This window comes from Varroa destructor, unplaced genomic scaffold, assembly GCF_002443255.2.
Source record: "Varroa destructor unplaced genomic scaffold, Vdes_3.0 BEIS01000005.1, whole genome shotgun sequence".
Taxonomy (NCBI): Eukaryota; Metazoa; Arthropoda; class Arachnida; order Mesostigmata; family Varroidae; genus Varroa; species Varroa destructor.
Window position 1 is genome coordinate 914,842 of NW_019211458.1, and position 24,134 is coordinate 938,975.

The 24,134-nt window shown below is 43.2% G+C and overlaps 1 protein-coding gene across 4 annotated transcripts in view; it reads left to right on the forward strand.

Annotated features, from left to right (window-relative positions):
- LOC111251640 (uncharacterized) overlaps positions 1 to 24,134 on the forward strand; it is a 327,887-nt gene that overhangs the window by 199,051 nt on the left and 104,702 nt on the right. The window contains exon 1 of one of the 4 annotated variants that reach the window (XM_086991681.1): positions 22,314 to 22,475. The exons of the other annotated variants lie outside the window; for them this stretch is intronic. The gene's annotated coding sequence lies outside the window, so the exon portion shown is untranslated. Of the gene's footprint in view, positions 1 to 22,313; positions 22,476 to 24,134 lie in introns of those variants that run through there. 4 annotated transcript variants of the gene reach the window in all.

Consider the following 24,134-nt stretch of genomic DNA (forward strand, 5'->3'; position numbering starts at 1 on the left):
ATACATATCGGGTAATGCGCTTGCTAAAGTATCCAGTACCAGTCTTGTCCGGTCCCAAAGTAGGAAATGTTCCCCGATGTTGGTCCCTTTTAGGGCGCAACTATACTTCCAACAAAGACAAAATGGGAATAGTCGTGATGGGCTCATTACAAGATAGTATGGTGCAACATTCTATTAACGGAGCGAGGTAGTGCGAAAATGTACATGCCTAGTTTATTATAGATGCAGTACGTCTCCAATGAACCCTGATTACAGCAGACTTGACCGACTGTAACGTAAGGATCAAATAAAAAAAAGAATAAATAGAAAGAAAATAAATAGAAAGAAAAAAAAGAAATAAAGTTATAGGGCTACTGTATTACTACGCTATCTGATTGTGAGTGAACAGTATCATATGATGTCTAGCTGCTATTATCGTTAAGCGTAGCACATCAGCCTCTGATAGCCGAGGACAGATACGTTTTAACTCATGATAGAGATAACTGATTAACCTTATCGACCAAAGTCCGAAGCCCCTGTTGTCCGATTAATACAATTATTAGAAGAATATTGAACGTCTGAGATCTTTCTATAATGTATACAATGGCTGTGCATTTCAGAGGTTCGTTTCGGCAAAGGGGTGTTCTCCGAAATCAAATTAGATTCGCAATTGCCAGCGAAAGGTCCGCAGTAGAGCTCGTATAGATTAGAATGGCACGTAAGAATATTTGACACGGGAACAAGCTTTAAACAATGGGGTTGATAGAGAGGTGCGGTAAGGAATGGTTAGCTTCGACCTGGTTACAATGCCTTTATTTATAATGTAACAGACTGCTACAGCTGTACTTATGCACATTTGTACCTAGCCAACGGCGGCGACGACGACAATGTCAACAACAACAGCCGCAGAAAAAGTTCTTATTATGGATATATATTTATTCTGTTGTTGTGTTTGTGCATAGGAGGAAGGCACACCGGCTCTGGTGTCCTGAAGAAACTCACAATTGCTTATGCATAACATATTTACTGTGTGAGTATTGATGTAGGTTTAAGCATATGCAAGCAGCAAGCTTTTGATGAAAATGATAGGCTGTTTAGATACAGCGCATTGGTAACTTACGCATGTGTACCGGTGTTCGTGTCCATATAAAAATAACCAATGGTAGTAATAGGCCAGTCCCCTATGAAATAGCTTGTACATACAAGTGTCGACGTGTTCTAGTTCAGAAGAACGGCCGGTCGTAGGCTTCAAAAGGATTACTAGCATTTCGTCCATAATAATCACTTCTTTACTGGGTGATGTCAAACGTACTTTTGCCAGGTTACAATGCACACCGTTACCGCTCGCCTTCTCTATCGCTCGATCTTCTCGTTTTGTGAACTTTTTGTGTCTATGCCTACTCCCTGCTTCTTTCTCCCTCCGATCATCTTTCTCCATTTCCTCTTGGTTTTTCCCTTCTGTCTGACGTCAATAGGAACGGCCAATCGCACGACGTTACAATTCAAGCTTGAACAATCGCTACTTGCTCATTAGGTTGTTATTCATTAATTTTCAATTAAATGTCCCAGACGGAGTGCCGACTGTGTACCAGTTCAGTGTTCCTAAATAAACTGGTCTGCAGCCGCCTTCGTTTTAGTCTGCCTTCGGCTTGCCCCTTCCCTATGCTTCCTGCCACAAGCGTTCCTGATGTAGTTCGTTTGTAGCTTTGTCCCGCATTGAGTTATTCAGGGTAGAAGCCACAGCTAAACGCCGTGAAACTGGCGATGATCTGGCTGGTCACCATGCACACGCGACATGGTCCTGTCCTACGAGCTGATTGCGTCTACAGGTTAGCTGGTTTGTTGAGTACGTTCGATGCAATCTGAATGCAATAAAATCTCATTGGCGTGATATCTAGCCGGAAACCTTATTTTATCACACGTGTTCACTTTATGTTGGTAAGCGTATGTGCAGTATATATTGGCAGGAACTGTAACTAATCATTGGTTGAAACTAAAGGATGTGTCTGTCAGCGTGCTACTGACTCTCAGCGTGACATAGATAAATCCGTAGTAAAATAACGGAACGTTGACTTGACATGTGGAAGATGGCTACGGGTCGCACATAAATACGCAGACATTTCTAAACACCTTTAGAACGTCCGCTCAAAAGCCATGTACAACGCATGAAAGAAACAAATTTGGCTAAAGTAAGGTTTAGTCATGTGGAAGCGGCGCCTTTTTACGCGCCACAGAATATGCGCACCTAGCAGGCCGTACCTAAAAGGTTTACTACAGAATGCACGTATGAATATGAAGAGCTAGAGCAGTCCGCGTGCGCTTATTGTTAAACGCTTCAACCTAGCCTAAGATTTATATGATAGTAATAGCAGCCGCTTCGAAAACCTGCTTTCTCCTTAGATATGCCTTTCTTTGGTTTGCCTGCAGAAAACTGAACCGTGGCATTTTGTGTATAATCGTTTCATGCCCGTTCCACTGAATAGCATAGTAGTCTATAACGAATCAGGTGACCAACAAAGTCTGTGTTAACACTGCATATACAATTTTTTTTAAATGAATAGAGAATTTGCTGCATTTAACGAACCTTTCTAAAGATCTCCTAAGCTAAGTAATGCCCGTTGTCTAAATAAACGTTTCGAGTTAAAAGTTTGTGTGTATGTGATTAAAAAAATTGAGCTATTGTAGTTTAGCGACCCGGGATAGTGACGAGGGTCAATGGTGAAAAGGGGTAGCGTATATATAAAGTACTATCAACTGTAAGACAAGCGATTGAGACCTATTTGATTATCACGTATTTGCTGGACGATTACACCGCTTTAGGAAGTGCTTGTCTGTCATTGACGGGTTATCCTCTCGCTTAACTTAAGCAAAATAGGCCACAAAGAATCGAATTTTTCATTATCTACAGAAGGCATTTCAAGCAATGGGCGCGCATTTATTTGTCGCATTACTTATAAGCTATTTCTGTGAATAGATTATCATAAAGTGAAAAGTATGACGGTATATTTATATCGGTACCTTGATGTTGGCTGGAATGCTGGCCTATGCCACAAGGCGAGAATTGGAATGTCCGCAGAAATGATCTGTGCCGTATACAAGGCGGATTTGCAAAATGTGGCTTTATCGAAATCTGCTGTACGTGTCCTTAGGTGCACAAAGGTGTTACGTAACAAGCCTATTCTTTTCAAAAATGGTAGAAAATTATGTAACGTATACAGATGGTTGTTTTTCCAATGCGCCTATTATGCTCTGCCGATCCAACTTTTGAAGTCTTGACAACTTTTGAAAAAATGTTTTATTGCTCGATAGGGTCGTGCTAAATACAAGAGAGAGAGAGAGAGAGAGAGAGAGAGAGAGAGAAACATAACAATTTCGTTTACTAATATCTACCGCTCCTCAAGCTGCAGTTCTGTCAAGCAATAAATATTCAATCATCTGCGAATACGTGGTTTATATTTGTAGAGTGTACGCGACAGAAAAGTTTTGATTGTGTTGTTGGTATTACGTAGGAAAAACATCAACGTAAAATGGCGCGAATAAGTTGTCTCGAGCGTTTTTCTCGAAGGAAAAGCATGTCTCGAGGCGATACCACTAGAGCGCAACGAGGAATTAAGTTTGACTGAATCAACATCGAAAGCCGCTTAAATAGCTACCTGCCGCTAGGCAAACATGCTGAGATACTGTGCACAACAATATTGTTATGTATATAAGGAAAAAAAAAATATATATATGGTATTTTTAATTGTATAATATTTAACTTACTATAAAAATTATACGCTACGAAGTTGAACAAATAAACTACTTCCCGATGTCGAGTTCTACCTAATACGCTTAGCTTAGCTGCATAAACTAGATTTATAAAACAACCAAGTTTCAACAACATTTAAAAATACTAAAAGTAACCGCGGAAAGCCTAGATATATATGAGGCACGCTTAGACGTGTAGTACACGAACGGTTGATACTGTCAACCAGCAGTTTCTATTTCAATTGGTTTAGACAAGGTTACAATTGCGGCTAGGAATCAAAATCCGCTTCGTCATCCTTTTTGCGTCGAAGAAATCAAATTGCGATCGGTTGGGTAGGCTTCTACAATGGGAATATTGCCTACCTATACTACCAACACTCCCCCTTCCCTCCCCCGGCAGACGCACCTTACCGTTGGGCCATAGTCGGTATCAAGCAATTCCGCCAGCCAGTTCCCTCTGTTTGTTGTCTTTACTCCCCCTTCATCCAGGAACTAATAATACTTTTGCTTATGCATAGCCTCCGTCGACGCCGCTGCCATTGTCCCTTTACGGCCGCCCTTCAGCTGAGGCTCCATCATTCTGTCAACGACTGGTTTGAATCGTAATTGCCCGATACGATGCTTCATGTAAATCTAGATCCGCCGTGAAGGAAAACGATATTGATTACCTACCTTCCTTTTCCTCTTTGTTCACTTGTTTCATTTTCCGTTTATTTTTCTGTCTTTTGTACCGAAAAGGCAACTTTTTTCCCGCGCGTCCTTCTTTCCTCAATGACTTTGTCGTTATCTCCTTTACCGTGCAACGATACGACCTCATCATAAGCTCGTGCGGAAGTAGTAAGTTATTCGATTGCTGTGGTTCTACCTTAGCTTGTCGGTGGAATTGGCTGTTCTGTTATCCTAAAAATGGCCCTACAACTGGCGTCTAAGTTGGGGAAGTTCCCTTCCAAAAGGGAACTCACTAACGTGGTCTGTAAGTTTTTTTCAAGTAATACTGACAGTGCGAATCTATATTATTATATACAGCTGCCTATTCGACAGCTGTTGAAACCAATGCGGAAGGAATAAAAAGCTTTGATAATATGGGATGTTCGCCATACCGAGCTCCAAAGAAATAATATATATATATATATACTTTGTAGGGGGGCAAAGCTTAATGAGGGACTTTTTTTTAGGCAACCCTCTCCGACTAGCTAGTCATACCGCTGCCAGCGTGGCTCGTTGCCCTCTACGGGCTCATCTTGGCTGATTCTTTACAGAAGCCGTTGCACCATTGTGTGCGAAATCGCATTTTTTCTTTAGAAAATGATACAGAAGTCCCTACCTTATTGGGAATATTTTTATCTTTTGTTGGGGTGAACTTTTCTAGTAAATGTCAGCAAAGCGATGAAGTGTAAGAATACAGAACGTTCCTAGTCATGCACTGCAACAACAATTACCACCAGTCCTTCAGTGCTCTTCTCGTCCTCGCAATCTGCGTTGAGTCAAAGAATGCATCGCTAAAACAGGACAAAAATAAACCAACACAGTGTTATGCTCGGGGACCTGGTTTAGTATCCATATTGTTCTTTCAGCAAGTATCTTTCCTTAAGTAGTTTCAAAGCTTTCTACCTTTTCAGCCGATGTCCCACAATCTAGTGGGAATGTAAAGATCCAAAAACGTAGTTACTCTAGTACTGGTAATTGGCTGTACAGGTAGCGGAATCGCAGTATAATTACCTCATCTACCATTAGGAGAGAAGACGGAACGCGTAGCGTGCGGCGGAGGCACTGAAAGTTCCTAGTGACAACGCAATTCGGCTATCTCATCACCATTAAAGGAATTCTTTAGTGGATGACTTAGCATCAGCCTGAGTGGTCAGGAACCATGTTTGCACAAATGTGAAAGCCCCACGATACCGTGCCATGTTTTGCCCTCTAGTTCTTGGATGACGCTGCTATCGATTCGAAACTAGAATTCAGATTCACCTATCTGCGCCTCAGCAAAACTCTAAAATCTTCTGTGTTGTCAGTTCTCCTATGACAACTTATTCAGCGTCGAAATGAAATGCTAACTTACACGTATTTAACGTTGAGTCCGATCGTACTGCGTTTCTTTCTGATGTAACGCAGTATCAGTAATAGTAGTCATTTCAGAACGATTCGTTTTAGTTACAGCTTGTAGAGTACGCGAAGAATCCTGGGTGAGTGCTCTAGAGACAGCTCGAAGAAAGAAATGGGGCCGGAAGGGAGACTGATCTGAACAAAAAGGGAAGGCCTGTAGCGGATACGGATAAGGATCAGAGAAGGAAGCCAAAGGAAAGCCTGGACCAAGTAACTCACATTGATAAAGAATTAACTATCAGTCAGAAATGGAGGAGAATGGTTCGAATGATAGATGCCGAAAGGGACCAGGCAAACGAAGCTTTTTTGACGGATCGTTCGCATACGCACTTCCCAAAGCTTCTGCGAGCTCTCTGTCCCGTCGTCCCGTGTTAACATTGACTAGCGCTTGACGGTTTGGCCGGCGTCCGATTTCTCCTTTGGAGCCCGTTGCGGACCAGCGAAGCTGAACAGATGCTTACATGACACTGATCAGCTTGAGACGGATCTAGACTTGTATGATGACGTTGGCGCGTAACAGAAAACAACCGATTGGATTCCACCCCATGAGCTTTAAAGGAATCTCGAGCGCTTTCAAATGAGGGACATTTCATTCACCGTACAATAACGTTTGCTCACCTGCCTGCTTGTTTCTATTACTATGATCATGATACTTTAATTATCCCAACTAGCGATGCGCAAATACTATACACTAGTTTTATTTATTTTCGGGCTTTCATGCGCCATAATTTTTCCGGGGCAGTTCAGTGTCGCTGGAAACGGTAGGTCAGAATTGCAGCAGCGCAAAGTTGAGGCTTAGCCAATCCGAGATAGACGCACATTCTAGAGCGTACGTTGTAGGGTCACGTGCAGGGGGCGAGCGCCATTGTCAAGACGATGTTGATTGGTCCAACGGTTTGCTCGCTGAAGTATGGATCCGAACGTCAAAGATTTTTGCTGATTTAATGTGTCTCCTGTGTCAGTTAGTAGAGAGAACCCGTACACGTATTTCCGTTGGGAGTCTACGCCCTCCCACTGCTTCTGCTAACGTTATACAGAAATTTCTGTATATAATATTAAGCAAATTATAAAATATAGTTTTCTGTTTTGCAATGGCATCTTTCAGTTCAGTGGATCAAAGTGTGTGTGTGTGAGGGTTTCATCTCGCTGTTACAGTAACATCATAATTTTATTCGTTTCTTATATTACGGACGCAATTAGGCCATAACAAGCTAGTTCTATGGGCGGTGGGAATCACAGGCCGTGCAAATGTTGCCATTCGCGACAAAAAAAAACTACTTTTGGAGTCCAGCCCACCTTGAAAAAATGGTGGCCTGGACTCGAAATCGGCGGACGATTTCTGGCTACCTATGACAGCCGATAGCTAAATTCTTTTTCTATCTATGGTGATCTTTTCGGTCTGCCAAAGACGATTTCATATCTCATTGATTTCATATCTCATTACCGTGCCTCGTAAAGCGCGGTCCGCTAGTGACCCCCCATCTAGACTTGGTACCGTTTGACTGAACGGAAGCCTAGTTAAGTAGAAAAACTATCGAAGGAAAACATAACAAAGGCTTTTTATGGAACAAACCCACATGCTAACAGATAATTTTTTTACTTTCTCATGGATTACATGCCATCGTATAGAGGTGCTTGCATTTACTGCGTTTCATTCAACCTTAGAATATCAACCTTAGTAACTTTTTAGCACTATCATGTGTTACAAATTTAATTTTCTCGAATCATCGACAGCTTAATAACACAATTTTGCATCTAGGCAAAGCTGTTTCATATTTAAGCCACCTTTTAGCACATAAGCTAACTTTCGTACATTAAGGCCCAGCTCTGTATTCGGCTCAACCCTACAGCTTGGTATCTTTATCAAGACGCTCATCACGTCTGTTTGTTTCTGTCTTTTTCGCCACGGTATCATCACGGATCGCAAATAGACACGGATAAAAAAGATATTTTTTTACTTGAAACAGTAACTATATTCGATCGGCCGTCAGCGGAGACGGGTTTTGTAAAGGCGGCTGAGCCGAAAAGAAAAAATGAAGACGAAGTGTAAAGGAAAAGGGGTTATCCCATCAAAAGAAAGACGGGTGATGGAATATATCCCAACAATCAAATTGATACAAAAAGTAATATTCAACGTTCGCCGCCTCCCACATGCTGCGCCAGCAGAACTCCATACCAGGTCAGGCTAACCCAACCCTGTAAAGGACTGTCATTTCATTTCTCGATTGGGATTTAGGGCAGAGAAGATAGAGGTGGGAACTACCAAAAAAAAGGAGCCGAACAGAACGACGAAGAATAAGATCTGGGCGTGGGAAAAAGTCGCAGTTTTTGGCCACCTTGCTGCCACACTCTCCAAGCGTGTATGACCTTCAGATCAGACGTCAACCAGGCTAGGGATCTCCTGATGGTATCGTCGGCAGCAGGCACCTAGTGATAGGCCTGTATCGCTGAATCCCGGCTCGCCGTGTTCTACATCATTTGTTGGCATCCCTCCAATAAGAGACCATGTCCCAATTTAACCGACCTTCAGCCACTTCTAGCCCTTCTAGCCACCGCCGAAGTAGTAGTAACAACATCATAGATTCTCTGTAGAAAGCCCACTAACGACCAGTAAGGGAAGGCGACGATGAGATACGCATCGTCTTAGCCTAGACTAGTAATGCTGATAATCTTGTGCCTCAAGTCCGTCTGAGCATCCCACATAAGCGCCTCGCTTTCATTGTAAGCCGCTGCCAATGCCGAAGTGCGAACAAGAGCGTACGGAAAAATACCAAGTACCCGGGTCCGGAAGCGACCATTTCGCACCAACATAAAGTCGCCGGCTCGAACAGAGCAGCCAGTTAGATGAACTGCCTGCTTCTATTCGATCCTCTTATAGCTAAAAACCCCTTGCCCTCGACCATTTAGGGCCGCATAAGAAGAGTCACCGAGTGGGAGAAAATAGAGTTGTTCCTTTTCCTTTTCAGGGAGTGAAAACTACGTATCGGCCCGTGCGATAGTCACAACCTCTACACAAGCGAAGTGTAGTTCGTACCGGATATATGAGTATGTGCGGTTGAGAACAAAGCCTTTAACAACTCTATCAACAATGGATGCTTACAGTCCTCTCTATTATAGACCAACCCCACAAACCAGGACTTCAAACTTGATTTTTTCGTTCACTGTGTGGCAGACTGTTCTGTTACCAGCATCGATCTATAGCAATGAATAGAAAATAATTAATGTAATACTCTGTCCAGTTGCCCTAGAGTTCACACACATATGCAACACCTCGATAATCATGAACTTGTATCTTCGATATACCTAACGAGGTTAAAAGTGTTCTTGTTTTGTACTTTAGTAAGCCTAGGCCTTTCTACCTTAAGATAGATTCTCTGTTCTTCCTGACAACTGAAATAAACCTAATTGTGGTTCGATATTTTGTGTTTACACCTTGTCATAGATGGCAACTTCTCTGCGCTGTAAATTTTAAATCTTGAATAGTTTTCACATTTTTTGAGATTCAGATTTGGTCGCATGCAAACCTGGACACTAGTTATTGTCAGGGGTTCTTGTTCCGACGGCTCCTTAAAATGGTTTTTCTAAGCAAGCTACGGCTACGACCTGTCCTGCATAGATAAACACATGATCTGAATTCGACTCAGCTGTCTAGAAACAAAAGGATAGCTCAGCATGTACTGGCCGCCGCAGTTTTATCCTTGTGTTCCGCAGGTTTCTAAGGCTAGTTACGTTTTGCCTACTAAACTGGGCCGACCCAGTAACTTCGCGATTTTAGAGCAGCCATCCTGACTCTAGAGGTTGATCAGCACAATGGTACTCACCAGAACGAAAACGCGCTTCGAAATACACAGCATAGCTGCCGCAATGGACCCGTATGTCCCTTGTGCCACATTCTGGTCTGCATTCGTTGGCCCTGTAAGTCAGGTTTCTCTTGGGCACAACTGCGGTTGCTGCTTCAACCGCCCCTATTCCAGTCCTAGCTAGACCTTTTCTTCTACCATTTCCGCTGCGTATCACATTTTACCATGCTAGTGTTCGGCCACCACTGCAGGTTCGCCTCGACGAAGGTGCCTTCCCAAGTGGCAACGATGGTTAGATTGGCCTTTAGATTTGCTGAAGCAGAAGGCAAAGTGTGCGCATAAGCCTTGAGTGGTCACAGCACCCTCTTTTCCCGTGAGTCGAGGGCTCAATTTAATAGAGGCTGCACTTACTTTGTGCGTAGATGCCGCTAATCAGCGGGTTTGTTCAGTACGGCCACGGCACGGAATACCCTAGACGCCTGCCTATTCGTCTAGTCAAGGTGTATACTTTATGAGAAAGTGTCAAAATAGCAGTTTGCAGCTCGACCTCACGGTAGTTTAACTTGGCCCTATCCTCTCCCCCGTCTTCCCTCAACCATCTGCGCCAGTGTTGTCTTAGACGAGTAACCAAACAGCCTTTCTTATTTTCGACTTTTAGGAAGTTAAAGACCCTCACTGGTCATGGAGATAAGAGGAGGTGCGCATAGCACATGTTATGTACACACGCAATATATAATAGCATTCTATATCATACGTTTCTAGATTGTAATGGGTTTACGAATATATGAGTTGTTTTATGACGTTGCCTTTACTTTGGCTGAGCTGATACTGAAGCCTCTGTGAGCAGCCGTTCTATGCTTTTCACAGTCAGATATATACATGTAACTGCTTTGTCTCTTTGATAAATTTGGAAAAATTACAAACACAGTTTTACATGTTTTGCAGAACTCGTGCTCCAATGGACAGACCGTTTCCAATGATAGGCTGGATTTACAAATGTTTTTATTGTTTATAAGGTGTGTCGAGATAGCAAACGATTCACAGCTAAATGACGTTTTCGTGTTTATTGTAAATTTGGACCGGCAAATTTTTCCAAACAGACTGCGCGGAAATTTACTAAGAATGAACTTGCGCTCCAAACTGGTTTCACTTAAAAAGTTTTCAGACTTTTTCACTTTATTTAGTGTAACCCTCTGATTTGTACTGTTGACCTGCGCTCGATGTTACCCCTCTATTCGCGATACGATTCGACATCAACTTGTTTATTGAAAGTTTTAACGTTTAACACACATTTTTCTGGGTTGTCGTACTAACTAAGGTCGGAGAGAAGCACCCCTCAGTCGAACTCGACTATGAACTCTTTATTCCAAAACGTAGTTGAGAGGATAAACCTAAATAGGTTTAATCAGAAGAGGCTGGATTGACAAATACCACTTGCTTATAATACTTTGTATTTCCTTGAAAAGCGCTAACATCATATTGACAAATGTATAGGGTGGTATAAAAAAAAAAATGGAGAACGATCCATTAAAAGGCGACTAACTACGTATTAACATGACATCGGAGCGTAACCAACTTCAGATCGCAACGGCCAAGCAAGTGATTTCTACATGAAGTTTCGAGCGCTGATACGGAGTGCCCTTTTGATTGATATAGGTAAAAACACGGTGTGACTGTACGAACGCAATTTTTGAAACCTAAGACTAATAAAAATGCAAATATCTGAGAACTTTTTGATTATCTGCCATATGTGTCTTGGTGCCATATGGTCTAAGGACCATGAAGCTTCAATGCAATTTTTTTCTTTTTTTTTTTGTTTTTTTTTTTTATCAGAAATACACTTTTCTCGACAGGATCATCTATGGCCATCCTTACATACCGACAATGCTTCCTCCTTCAAGTTACGTGAAAAAGAGAAAAAAAATCCGGTAACTATAATAAATATCATATTAAAATTGAAGCGCACTAATTAAATTCGCTATGACGCATTGCAAATTAAAATACGTTTTTATTTTCCGAAACGTTCTTGTCAATTGTACGAGACACATCGGTCCAAATAACATTTGAGTTTGTTCTTTTGGCCAAAGCGGTCATTGGCCGGTAACATTCGAGCTATCTGCCCATTGAACAGACTCTTTCCTAATCAGTGCACACTATCAGACGGCCAATCTAATTATACTAAGCTATTCTGGCTCTCTCGTTCACCGTGACGCATCGCCACCCCTGTACGATTGCCGTTATGAACTATAAGCAAAAATCAGACCGGGTAATGACCTCAGTTCGGGTAACGGCCGTCTGAGGATATCTGACCAACATTGCAGCCGCCTCTTGTTTGCTAGGATCGTCATCATTGAAACAAATCGTTTTTACAAAATTTTTTCAGTAATGCATTTTCAGCACTCGTCAAATAGGCTAACTATTATTATTATATATATATATATATATATATATATATAAAATCAAAAAAGTTTCTAGACTACCCTCAGCGGTAAATTACGAGGTGTTAATTATGGCGCCGATCGGAATCATCACGGTAGCTAAAAGTGACTAGCCTATTAATCAACGACCTCTTAAATAGTCTCTATGAAGGTACACGTTCAGAAAGAAACAGTGAACATCATAATTTGTGAAGTAACTCCCAGTTACTGATGAGGGGATGCTAGAATACACATAAATTGTATGTACGTATGATAAAGTGGCTAATTAACTCAAATAACTTTTCGAGAAACTTATCTATTTTTCTGTTTGAATCGCTGCTGACTTACCTGGGGCAATTCTCGACAAAGCCAAAAGGGATCTTAAGTTCATAAAACGTTCTATTTTGCTATTGCAATGTAAACTAATAACAATACAGTATTTATTATTATTATTCAAACGACGTCGGCGCCAAAAATTAAAGGCGACAATTCTACATGCATTTCGTTTATATATTAACAACAATATGTAGTTTAGTTTATTAATATGCGTGCGTTTCTTTCAGTGGCTGCTCTATCAGGTTCAAATGGCCTTCGTCGTATGAGTCGAGAAAGAGAAGTTGGGCGGGCTGGGGGGCGCAGTGGAAAGATTAAGCGGGCATGTAAGAGGGCGGCTCGGGAGAACCAGAGGACCAGCAGAAAACTGGTGGTCATGAACCCCCGGGGCTATAGGTGCACCTCGAACATAACAGACCACCAAGCCGGACACACTCTGTGCTGCTCTTGGCCTTACGCTGTTGGGAGATTGAAACACGGAGACGCGTAGGAAAAAGTAATTAATTATTAGTTTTTACATTGAGGTTTATTGGTAAAAATTTCAACGAGGGAGAATGACAGTTGATGCCTCCATGCGCCGCCGTTTGTTCCGCGGGCCGCTGCGGGAGCAAGTAGAGAAGGAACGAGAGGAGATAGCGAAGCAAACGTCAAAGAGCGACGTTCGTTATCGAGAACACGGATCACCGGTAGCAGCAACAGCGGCGACCGCTTCTACCACCGAGGCCATTTAAAACCCTTCCACAGCCACGACGGCGATAGGAGCAAGTGCCATGGCCCCATCACATGCACCGTGGTGCTTTGAGCTAGCGGGCAGTTAGCTAGCTAGCTGAATGAAGAGCAGTGGCAAGGGGCAAGTTAGCTGGATCACTGCTATCTAGCCATGGAACCTGAAGGATTTTTCAGGAAGTTTGGCTGCCGATTGGGTACCATCGGCTGACGCGGCGATAGAGAGCGGACAGAAGAGTTAGAGACAGTAGTGCACCACTGAATGAGGATGACACTTCATAAACTTCACCCACTTCTCTTTTCGAGCAGCCCTTTCCTCTGCCAAGTAGTTTTCCTAGTTACATCCATGCAGACTGGCGAGAGAACGATAGGCCGGATGGATGGGGCTCTTATTGAGGGCTATGCGCCCATTGTGGGATGACGTGACTCACGGCCGAGACTTCAGAGCTGGTGATCATGTACCCTTATCGGAAGGCTTGTACTTGCTAGCCATATTATAGTTTTGTATTAGCGTACAAATATGAAGTACTCGTCACTCGGGCTTTGCTTAAAACTGGGTATTTGCATAGAAAAAAAGGCGCAAAGGTCGTACATGTTATGATAATGTTTCCTCGAAGTCGGACTTACGCACAGTATATGAGTCTATCTACCAGTGAACGACAAAATAGTACAAACTCATGGAATTAAGTTATGTAGCTATTCTTTACGCTGCACTTTCATTGTGATCGTCTATAGGGTCTGGCGAACTATCATTGCGGAACAAGGCCAGTATGCCAGGATCTTTCATCACATTTGTTCTAAATGTGGTTTTTCCACTATCAGTATTTGGTGTTAACATGGTCTGTAAAACCGCAAGAAACAGATGCAAAGCCTACTAAAGGCTACACTCTCTGCCATTTAGTTACGCTACTAGCAAATCAGGTTGCTATATTCAATGTTAGTTCAATAGATGGGTACATTGTCGTTTAGGGGCAGAAGGCTGACATCATTATTTTTTTTCTAGGGTAATTGAGAAAAAATTCCGTAGATATTGTATTTTGTGACGCTCTAGCTTGGCCTAAGGAATCTTACAGCAGAGTTGGCTAAACTCGTGCCTAGTTTACCTATCGTCCCAGGACTGCAGCTTTCAAACCCCCGATAACTGTAGAGAAAAATTAATTTAGTTAAGTCTGCAATTCACATATGCAAATCTACCATGTTAATCTATCAAAACACTTATAAAATTTGCCTGTGGCCTTTGGCAACTTATTTGTAAAAATGAACCGGTTTACAAGTTTCGACCTATTTCGAATGGATATTTATTCGTTAGCTTTGTGTCCTGGCGAGATGCTGACAGTGCCTCCTCGATTTTCAACAGAAATAGAAAATAACGGTAGAACAATGTTCAGCGCGCTAAAGATGCAGAGCAGCTTGTCCTTTCGAAAGGCTTTGAAGTATCGCTTTTATTATTCACGCACCGTTGCGTTATCCTTTTTTTGGTCGCTGCAAGCTCTCACGCCTTATTCTTAAGGCGTGAGAACTTCCAGCGACACAAAGGCACAGATAACGCTGGGTAGAAGCAGGCATTGGGAAAGAGGGAAAGAAAGCAAAAAAGATAGATAGAAATTGAGAAATTCGCAGTCCCAGACGCATAAACACGCTTCATCTAGAGAAGTCCTTCCTATTCGACGACGCTAAAGGAATGTACGTTCTACGCAGGTCAGCTAGGTCGGGTAAAGACCTTTTGGCTTAGAAACGAAGAGACTACTCAGGCCTCAGGCTTTGAATTCCAAATTCGGTAATGCCGAAGCAGCCTAGGCCTGTCAGTACATCAGTTTCATATGGAACTGAACCGCGAGGTCGTCCATGGTCGGAAAATAAACTTTTATATAATATGCTTAACGTGACGGACGATAAGCTATCATGGATGCGACTCCAGTACTTGTATGGCAAAGATTATAAGGACTACTCGTTTTATCCGTTTTGCTTTCAGGCAGGCACACGCCAAACAGTTTTGACCTCTGTCTAGCTTTCAATTGGAAGAATGCACAGGAATTAAGTCTGAAATAATAGTACTGCTACTTGCAGATAAGGCGTATATTTATAACATATGACCCATCTTGCTATGAGTAATAATGTTATCGAATAAGAAAGTATCATGCCACTTTTTGCCAGACAATACTCTTCGCCTCGCGCTGTCGTACGAATATAGGACCGTTCCTTTCTCCCCGCACACGAGTATTGAAGTATGCCTGTCCCAGGGTGGCTTGCCATCTCATTTTTGGTGGAACACATTTGGAATACATCATCTTATCATCGTAATTCATTTACTCATTCAGATCTATGAGGAAAACTCTTATGATGGCGGCGGCGAGCGGACGGCGTTGCCGAACCATACGTTATAGATTCAGAGCAAGGAGATGGAAGTGGGTCATCCAATAATGTGGTGGAGTTGTTGTACATGCGAACAGTCAGTTCTTCTTCGTGTTGTGTCTATACCCTTTACCGTCATTGTTTCACTCTTTATCCTCGACTAGCCGTGTAGAAGAAAACGAAAGGGCACTGAAAAAGGGTCAGCTGTGAAAAAGTAAAAGCGCACTGCAGTGAAGATAGTGAACGTGGTAAATGCCTAGGGAGGCTGTTGTTGCCGGTTGAACGAGGAACGGTGGAAAACAACGAATCGTAAATGCGTTGTCTTCTTCGGTTTGCTACTAGCCGCTTCTTCTTTTTCGTAGTCCTCTAAACAAAGGAAAGATGAGAATCAGCAGGCAAAACCCCCGGTCCCCCGAAGTAGCAGATGCTGATGGCTACGACGGCCGAGATGGTGGGAAGACCGTCGCTTAAACTTGCATCACTTCGTGCCCACGCTGGTGCTGTCGTCTTTGCTGCCGCCTTCTGATCTTCGCGCCATTTCGCCGTTCGGTGCTTACTATCATTAGCGCCACCTACTCTCCAACGCTCAGGCAACGTTTGCCTCCTTTTAGGAGAGGTGGCAATGCCCATGGTGGTAGTAGCAGCAGCGCTTAGCCCCTGAAGGTTCCGTGACATTCTCACGTCGCATCGTTGTGCTCGTCTTTTGAGCGCTGCTTCGTTGCCTTCTGCTTGCTTCTGACTTAAGGCGTTTGCTGCTCCGCTTCTAATGAAACGAAGCTGCCAACACAAAAATTCGTTCAGGACCCAAACTTGGGGAGCGTTATGTCAGACAGGGCAGATAGAGAAAGAACAAGTGAGGCAACGAGATTCATGCAGCGACGCCGAAGGCTTCTGCAAGCGTCACTTGGACGTACAAAGTGCTCATCGTAACCGAAGGGGCTAAGGAAATTTTTAGGTATGTTTATCATATGTACGCATTTGTGCATTTTTAAAGCTGCAATGATAACGCAGAGACGGCGACTGGACTAGCTCGTTGGCACCAGTTATTTTCCTTTTCGTCATAACACCTTCTTACTACAGACGTTATTTTTCTGATTTTTCTGTTTACCAAAAATTCGATTAGTTGTACTTGACGAGCCTAAATGTATGTTTATATAGGTGATGCGATGCGTCACATTAATCATGGTGAATTAAACTGCTTGGGCAGCCAGGAAGACAAAAGCTTATTTCGAAGCCCGATCATAGAGGAACAGTACATCACACCTGATTCTTAATGCTAAACTCTCCAATCCAGCTTTCACATCAATATTTAGGGAACTACAAATTGAGCAACATAGACTCGACTACAAACAATACCCGGGATTCAAGAACCAGTTACCTAAAAAAAAAAGTTTATGTGCTGTTTTTTTCAAAAATAAACTGATTCGTTATCTAGTTGATCGCCGAACACTCAGACGGGGCCCTATGTAGGAGGATTTTCACAAAAACGTAAACAGAACTCGAATACGAAGCAATCACTGTAAGTAGTACAGCTCGTAGTAAGGTCTCTATAATATTTCATATATGAATGCGTTAGCCGCCACATAGCCGTTGATTTCGGGAAGGCTTAGTAAACAAGACGCTACATGAGGTTCCAGTGCTACCTTTATTGTTAAGCGTAGTATTGTAAGGGTATGTAAAGCGTAAGTAGTGGAAGTAGCCATGAGGCTCGTCGCCGTCGTGCCGCTGGTTCTGACGATAAACGCCGTTTGAGATGTGAATAGGTGCCACACAACTTACGTTTCCCTGAAGGTTATTTGATTCCCTGCGTTGAATGAACTATGTTCATAGAAACTGAAGCTATCGTCAGGGAGCTCCTCCAACCGTGGCTTAGGCACCCTTTGCGAATGCAGCAGCAGCAACATAACTGTCAACCGGCAAGAAGAAGTATTATAGTGTATGTTCGAGGTCATCAGGTTGACGCGATGAGCGACAGCTAATCATGGCCTATGCTGTGTCCGTCACCGATGCAAAAACGCATTGTAATATACCCGCTGCATTAAGCCCGTGCTTCCGGAAAACCTAGCCGTATGTGCCGCTGCTGCCTGTCCCAGTAAAGCTGGCTTGGGATATAGGAATGCATACACAAAAGTCCTCGAGCTTTGCTCGTTAGTTACCCTATCGATGAAGCGGCCTTCTGCTCGTGTGCTTACCCGCCGCTCCCCTGTTAGGGAAGCCTAACAGATCCTGGCACGGCAGGAAACGCAGGTTGACGGGGACGTGCGACGAAGTAATTGGGAAGCCGAGGTGACGATAAACTGGTGAATCTTCTCCATCCTCGATGACTTTCTCAATTGTGAGTAGCAAACTGGCGAAAATGAATGGTTGCCTTGCTTATTAGCGGGCAGGCAGCTTCCCCTGAATAGGACCATATTAGGGATAGATTGGTGGTTTTGGGTTCTCTTTGCCTTAGAGTAGTTTTATTCAGAAAGAACTGAAAGGGAGGAAAACCACAGCGGAGACCGCGGACGCATACGGCCAACGAGACGACGGTTCTTCGGAAAAGAAGTGTCCAGGTAAAGGGGACGCAAGAGACTCAAAAGGAGTGGACTGATAGTTAGGGCGATTCGAGAGGTTAAGTAGTCCCCGCAGAAGTCCCCTAATGAACGCCTCCGCTCTTGTCACCTCTTCCTTTTCGCCCGCCTCGTGCGGGTCTGGATTTGGTTCCGGGCCAGCTTGCTTCGCACAAAACCCTCTATGTCTTCTCCGAATGCCTCGCTTCTAGCTTCCCATTGCTTCTCCCTTTCACTAAACTATTATAGTTCCTGTAGCGGCGGCCGCGACGAGTTTTCAACGAATACCAATTCGCTGCGCCGCGGCAGCGCGCAACCGATGCATCCTTTCCGTTACCACACGATAATGATCTCAGATAATTACTCTACAGCGTTCGCGTGGGACGACGACCGCCCGTTTCATAGTCGTTATCCCGCAGGCAGCAGAGATAAAAGTGGTTTGAGCCAAGCTAAGTTAATTTACAGTGGAGCGTTGTTATAAACCACGCGGGACCGCTGTTGTAGAAACCAGTGTGGGTGTCACAAAACAAACTACATGTGCATAGACAGGGTTGCTCTGCGATAATTGTCATCCTACTATGAGTCGCATTCAGTCCTCGGAGAAAAGAACGGCATTGTTCTAACGATTACTCAAAAGGTAACTAGAAAAAGAAGCTCGGTCAAATACGAAGCGAACATTATTTTACAGTATCTCTTCGAATGCTAATCATAGATGTAGCATATCTTTGGTAATTCGTGTAACTATTGCGCAAACTTGAAGGCTACCTAAACACTTACTTAAAACGTACCAAGTAAGTTCGTTGTAGCAACGTCCCCCTTATGCAAAACACTGGAACTTATTTCACTAGTGTATTTCTACACGCTACATGTCGCATAATGCAAGTGTGACAATTCCGATAGCGATTACTCATTATAGAATGTATATCTATATGTTAAAGCAGTACTGGAAAACCACTATAAAGTTATACTAGATAGTAGAATTAAATGAATATGCCTGTATGTGTTTTACTTGCGAAAAAGTATCATCTGTATTAGCTTTGCCGTTGACGGTCTTTTTCTTATTAATGTGTTAATGTGGGAATAAATGGTGAGTAAAGAGTTACTAGCTCAATATGGTGAAGCGATGCCGTTAAGTCGACGTTTGCCACCGTCAAAGCGATTTCTCGATCAAGGAAAAGATATACAACGTCTAGCAGCAGCAGTTAATGGAAAAGGGAAGTGCGATGGAGTTGTAAGTAAGCTGGAGTGGCAGATGGATATTAGAGCTCCGTAAGTAGACCTGTTGGTGGCAGTTAATCAGGATAACCACGATCGCCAGGATAGCCTGTTGTAAACAAAACCTGTTGGAAGAGCAGAGGGACAGTGGTAACGAAGACCGCCAGAAGAATAAGGACGCTTTGTGTGTCTACTGCTGGTAAGGGCTGTGAGAGACGAGCAAGCGGTGAAAAAAGCGCACAGAGAGAGTAAAACATCACCGCCTATTACAATAGTATACGTGTTAGCATAGCATTGACATGGAAAAGCACGACGGAACAGGAAGAAATAGAGATATCGAAGGGGAGACATACGAAATACGAGTGACGCTGGAGGGAGTGGCACGTGGGGGCCATGGCTGGTTGCCTGTAGCAGCGGTAATGGCGCATTCCTTCGATGTGTACAGGCGAGCGTTTCCTTTACAAATCTACATGGAGACTATCAAGAAGAAGAGGTAAAGGTGCGAGCGACGGGAAGCGAACGAGGCCAGGAACTGTTGTAGTGAGAACGCGAATAGGGCACTACGTTGAGCGACTGACCGACTACTGGCTATCAGCTAGGCACTGTTACGCGATTGGTCGTCAAAGAGTTCTGTTACAGTGACAACACCCGACATAAATAGACAACAGGCCAAGAATAGCACAAGGAAGACTACTGCTGGTGCTAGGAGTACGATGGGACGAGCTAGTCGAATACGCATGCCGATGTCCGAATTCCTTTTTGCTGTGGAAAGAGAGGGAGGACGAAGGCTGGACGCCGCGCAGGACTGCGATGCTCGATCCTGGCTGTTACCTGGTCCCTTGCAAAGCAGAAACACGCTTTCTTATATCAGTGCCTTTGCCCCCGCTTCTGCCTTTTTCGCGGCTCTTCTCTTCTGCTGTTCTCCTGCTGCCGCTCGTGGTTGTTGTTGTACTCGCTGTTGCTATGCCACACTGAACGCACACAGAGTGAGTTTTGTAGCGTATTTGTACACAAAGGTCTGCTTTACCAACCGTAAAGAACCGCCATACCATCAAAGCTCAGACTTGTTGTCTTTACGCGTTGCCAAAGCCTTTTATCGAAACTCGACTGGTTTTGATTTTCAATGTCCGAACGCGGTTCCGTAGAGTGGAATGTTTTGCGGTTGATACCCCGTACAAAAAGGATGCAGATACACATAAACCACTTATATGAATGTTGCTATTAAGCGACCATAATGGCGATTATTAGACGTATAACTTATTCACTCACTTTTCTTTTGCACAGCATGGATTAGCAATCGTTTCTATCTAAAGCTGAGCGAGCTGAAAATTAAAGTAGCAACTGAAACAAGATTCCTCGGTTCAGCTGTTAGCTGAGATTGATTGTCTGCATAAAGTGCAAGCAAAATTGCCTCCAGTACTATATCTGGTAGTAAGAAAGAGCTGGTATGACAAAAAAAAAAAGATGGAGCGGCCGCCATTGCAGAGCCCTACCGTGCTTTTTCCAGTTCTTTATGTTCTGCTCGCTGCGGAAACCGGCTGAATATACCATGACTGCAAATGCTGCTAAAATTAGCAAATTAATTATCTTTTCTTGAATATCTAACAAGTCTCGGTAAGTCGTCCTAGCGAAACATGTGCGTATGTAATTGTTGTTAAACAGGGTACGTATATGTGGTTGAGTAAAAAAAGGCCGTAACGCTAATGTAATAGAGATTTCGCACCCGCGAAGTTAAATGAAGACGAACTCTGACGATGATGACGAAAGAAGTCAAGGGATAATTCTCTTAGCGGTGTGCTTCACCAAGATTACTAACTAAGCAAACTTAAAAGTGTCTTTTCATATATCTTTTAAAGTTAAACGGTAGGTGTGCAACAGCAATTCGGTCGGACAAGATATAGTAGCAGTAACAATAGTACGACGGGGGAAAATTACAATATAAAGACTGAACTGGATAGTATTGAGAGCGGGTTAACGAACTGCTTGCGTCGTTCACCCCACTAACAGCAGCAGTAGCTTGAATAATTGCTTCATCAACTTGCCTTTGAACTCCCAGCGTAAGGTTCGGTTGACAGACGGTGAAACAAATATGAACAAAGTGTGTGTTCATGTGACAAAACATTACCTTACGCTGCTGTTTTCTAAACGGGCACTATTAAGTCAGAGACAGCCCGGACAGCGTAAGGGGCAAAGAGAATGAGGACACGACAGGACAGAGGATAAAGTGGGGCTTTTCTAAAGAAAACGAAACGAAAAATAGAAGAAATGGCTTGAGGTGGCTTGCTTATAAAATAAAGTAGTGCTGCGCAAGCCAACACGTGTCATTTTACAAAGGCAAGTGCCACAATACGATGGTCCTTGACCTTTCGAAAGCCCATCCTGAAACATCGCAATGACCGGTATTTCGACACTGCAGCAGCAGAGGCTGCAGCGCCAACAATGCTACGTCAAAAGCTGAAAGTTTCGAGCGCCACACATTGGAGAAAACCGCCAGGTTGCACGTACGCATTTACGTTTCTTTTTCTCATTGTGTTTGTCGGCCGCTACTACTGCTGCCGGCGCTAGTTCTCTTGTTCGTATAATTAACCGACTCTGACTAAACGACGTGAGTTGTTTGAACGGAGAACTGTTTGCTGGTGCCATAGCTAGGGTTTTAGAGGCAACAGAAGGGTAATTCGATGGAAAAGGCGGCACGGGACGCAATGAACGACTGAACTTATGCATTGGGCTCAGCAAACATCCACTCAGTCTCCCACGGCGGCAAAGCAACGCTCACCAAAGGTGTCCTGCGTCGCTGGAAAGATGCCACAGCGGAAAAGTGGAAATATCATCATCATCGTTATCATCAGAAAGGAATTGGAGAACGACGGACGGGCAAAGCGGACAGCTGTAAAGTAATGGCAGCTAGTGAGCTAGGATACGGCCAGCCGTAAATCCCCCCGCCGTTCACCCCGGCTCTTCTTTTCTCCTCCTAAGGCTGTGCGAGCTGCGCGCGGCTGTTCTGTGAAGGCCACCATCATTTGGTCATCTTATAGGTCGCGATCAAGGGAGAACGCGAGAAATGTTGAGAGGTAAAAGTAGAAAAATGCATAGCTAGTGGCTCCGGAGGCCCAATTCGACTGAGTTAGTTATTTTCATTTGCTCGTTCTCTACCGGCCTTGTGCCAATCTTTGCCAAGCTTCTCCCTCACCTGATGTCGTCAGGAGTAGGCCTAAAAGTGAACAGGAGAACTGCAACGTAACCAGCGACTCGTGAGTTGATCAGGCTTGAAATTTTAATTATTAAAAAGCTAAGCAAATCTGTACTGTTGCCATTATTATGTTTTGTTTTATTATGGATCTCCTACTAAACATCGATATCGAAATAGTGCTTTGCGGTCCAACGATTAGGCTAGATGCACATTATAATTAAATAAGCTGATGTGTACCTCCTCCTATGTATTTTGATTACCGTTGCAATATTTTAGGCTTTATTTTTTCAGAATATTTCAGTAGAGCAGTCTCTGTTTTCCGAATTACACTTTCCTGCCTTGGATAAAAGTTAGTTTTGCTAATATTCCAGGTAATCTCAATATAACTAAGTAACTGCTACCTTGACGGGGGGCGAATTGTGGTTGCGCTGATTGTTTAACTCAGATACTTGAAATCATTTATATGACTTCGGCAACGCAGAGTGCTAAACATATCGCTATTAGCCCGCTTTGATGAAGAAATGTGTCATGGCTTGGTCGCCGCTTGAGGCTCTCTCAGCTATTTCAGGAGACGTCTGCGCAGTTCAGTTAAACTCTTCCGAACGACACATAGACATCAGTAGCAATTTAGGTTTTTGCTAAATGTACAAAAGAGGCTGAAGCGTGAGAAAAAGAGGGTGGCTTCCGCGTTAGGCACGAGAGCAGACGACGCGTATGTGAAGTAATGTGTATGGTATGGTAGACTTGTCGAACTTTATGGCAACGATAACGACGTAACAGCAGAAGGTAACTCCTCTGGGACCTTATCTAACTGTACGCCTTACAAACGTCGCAATGCACGTCTCGGCTGCTGGTATGAGTAAGCAGATAATAGAGGCCCGTTCATTATCTTTGAACGAATTTGCTTGTGGCATTCATAACAAAACGACTATTAATTATGTAGTACCATATAGTTGTAGAGCTTTAGGAACAATATTCTATTCATCAATGCTTTAAATTAGTGACTAAAACACAGAGCAACAGCCACGAACTGGTTATAAAACTAGAAGAAAAAAAAAACAGACGATTTTCTCTAGAGGCCGTTAATGCCTTATGGCATTACATTTAGAGCTGAGGTATGTAACGGTAAAACATGTCGGTTCATAATTAAGAGCTTTAAGCGCGTAGCGACATTATATACTCTTACCGTAGTTGATGCATTTAGACAGTAGAATTTTTTACTTACTTTACGAGCTAATCACTTGCAATACACACTGTCGCAATTAAACTTTGTTGGATGAGATTTAGAAGAAACGAAAAAAAAAAAACTTGAATGAAATAATCTACTATTACACATTTGCTTTTTGAATTGAGAGAATCGTGTTTGTTAAATACGAATTAGCAGCTTCGGAGTAGAACACCAGCGCCATTCTACCGCGAAATTCAAATGTTTGTTGGTCCTTTTACTTAAGAAGCTATATCTTTTTTTTTTTTTTTTTTTTTTTTTAGCATCAATATAACGGCGAGATCGAGCGTCTAAGGCATACGTATCGCATCGAGCTGATACATTTCAAAATACTACGCTACAAATCACAATTTTGAATGTACCATCCAAAGTGATTATTATATATTAGAATTTCCAGTTATAGCTGTCGTTACCATTTGGCCACGCAGCAATAGGACATCCGCAATTTTCGTTTAGACATATAAAATGCGAGATGGCCATTGAAGAGATGCAGCC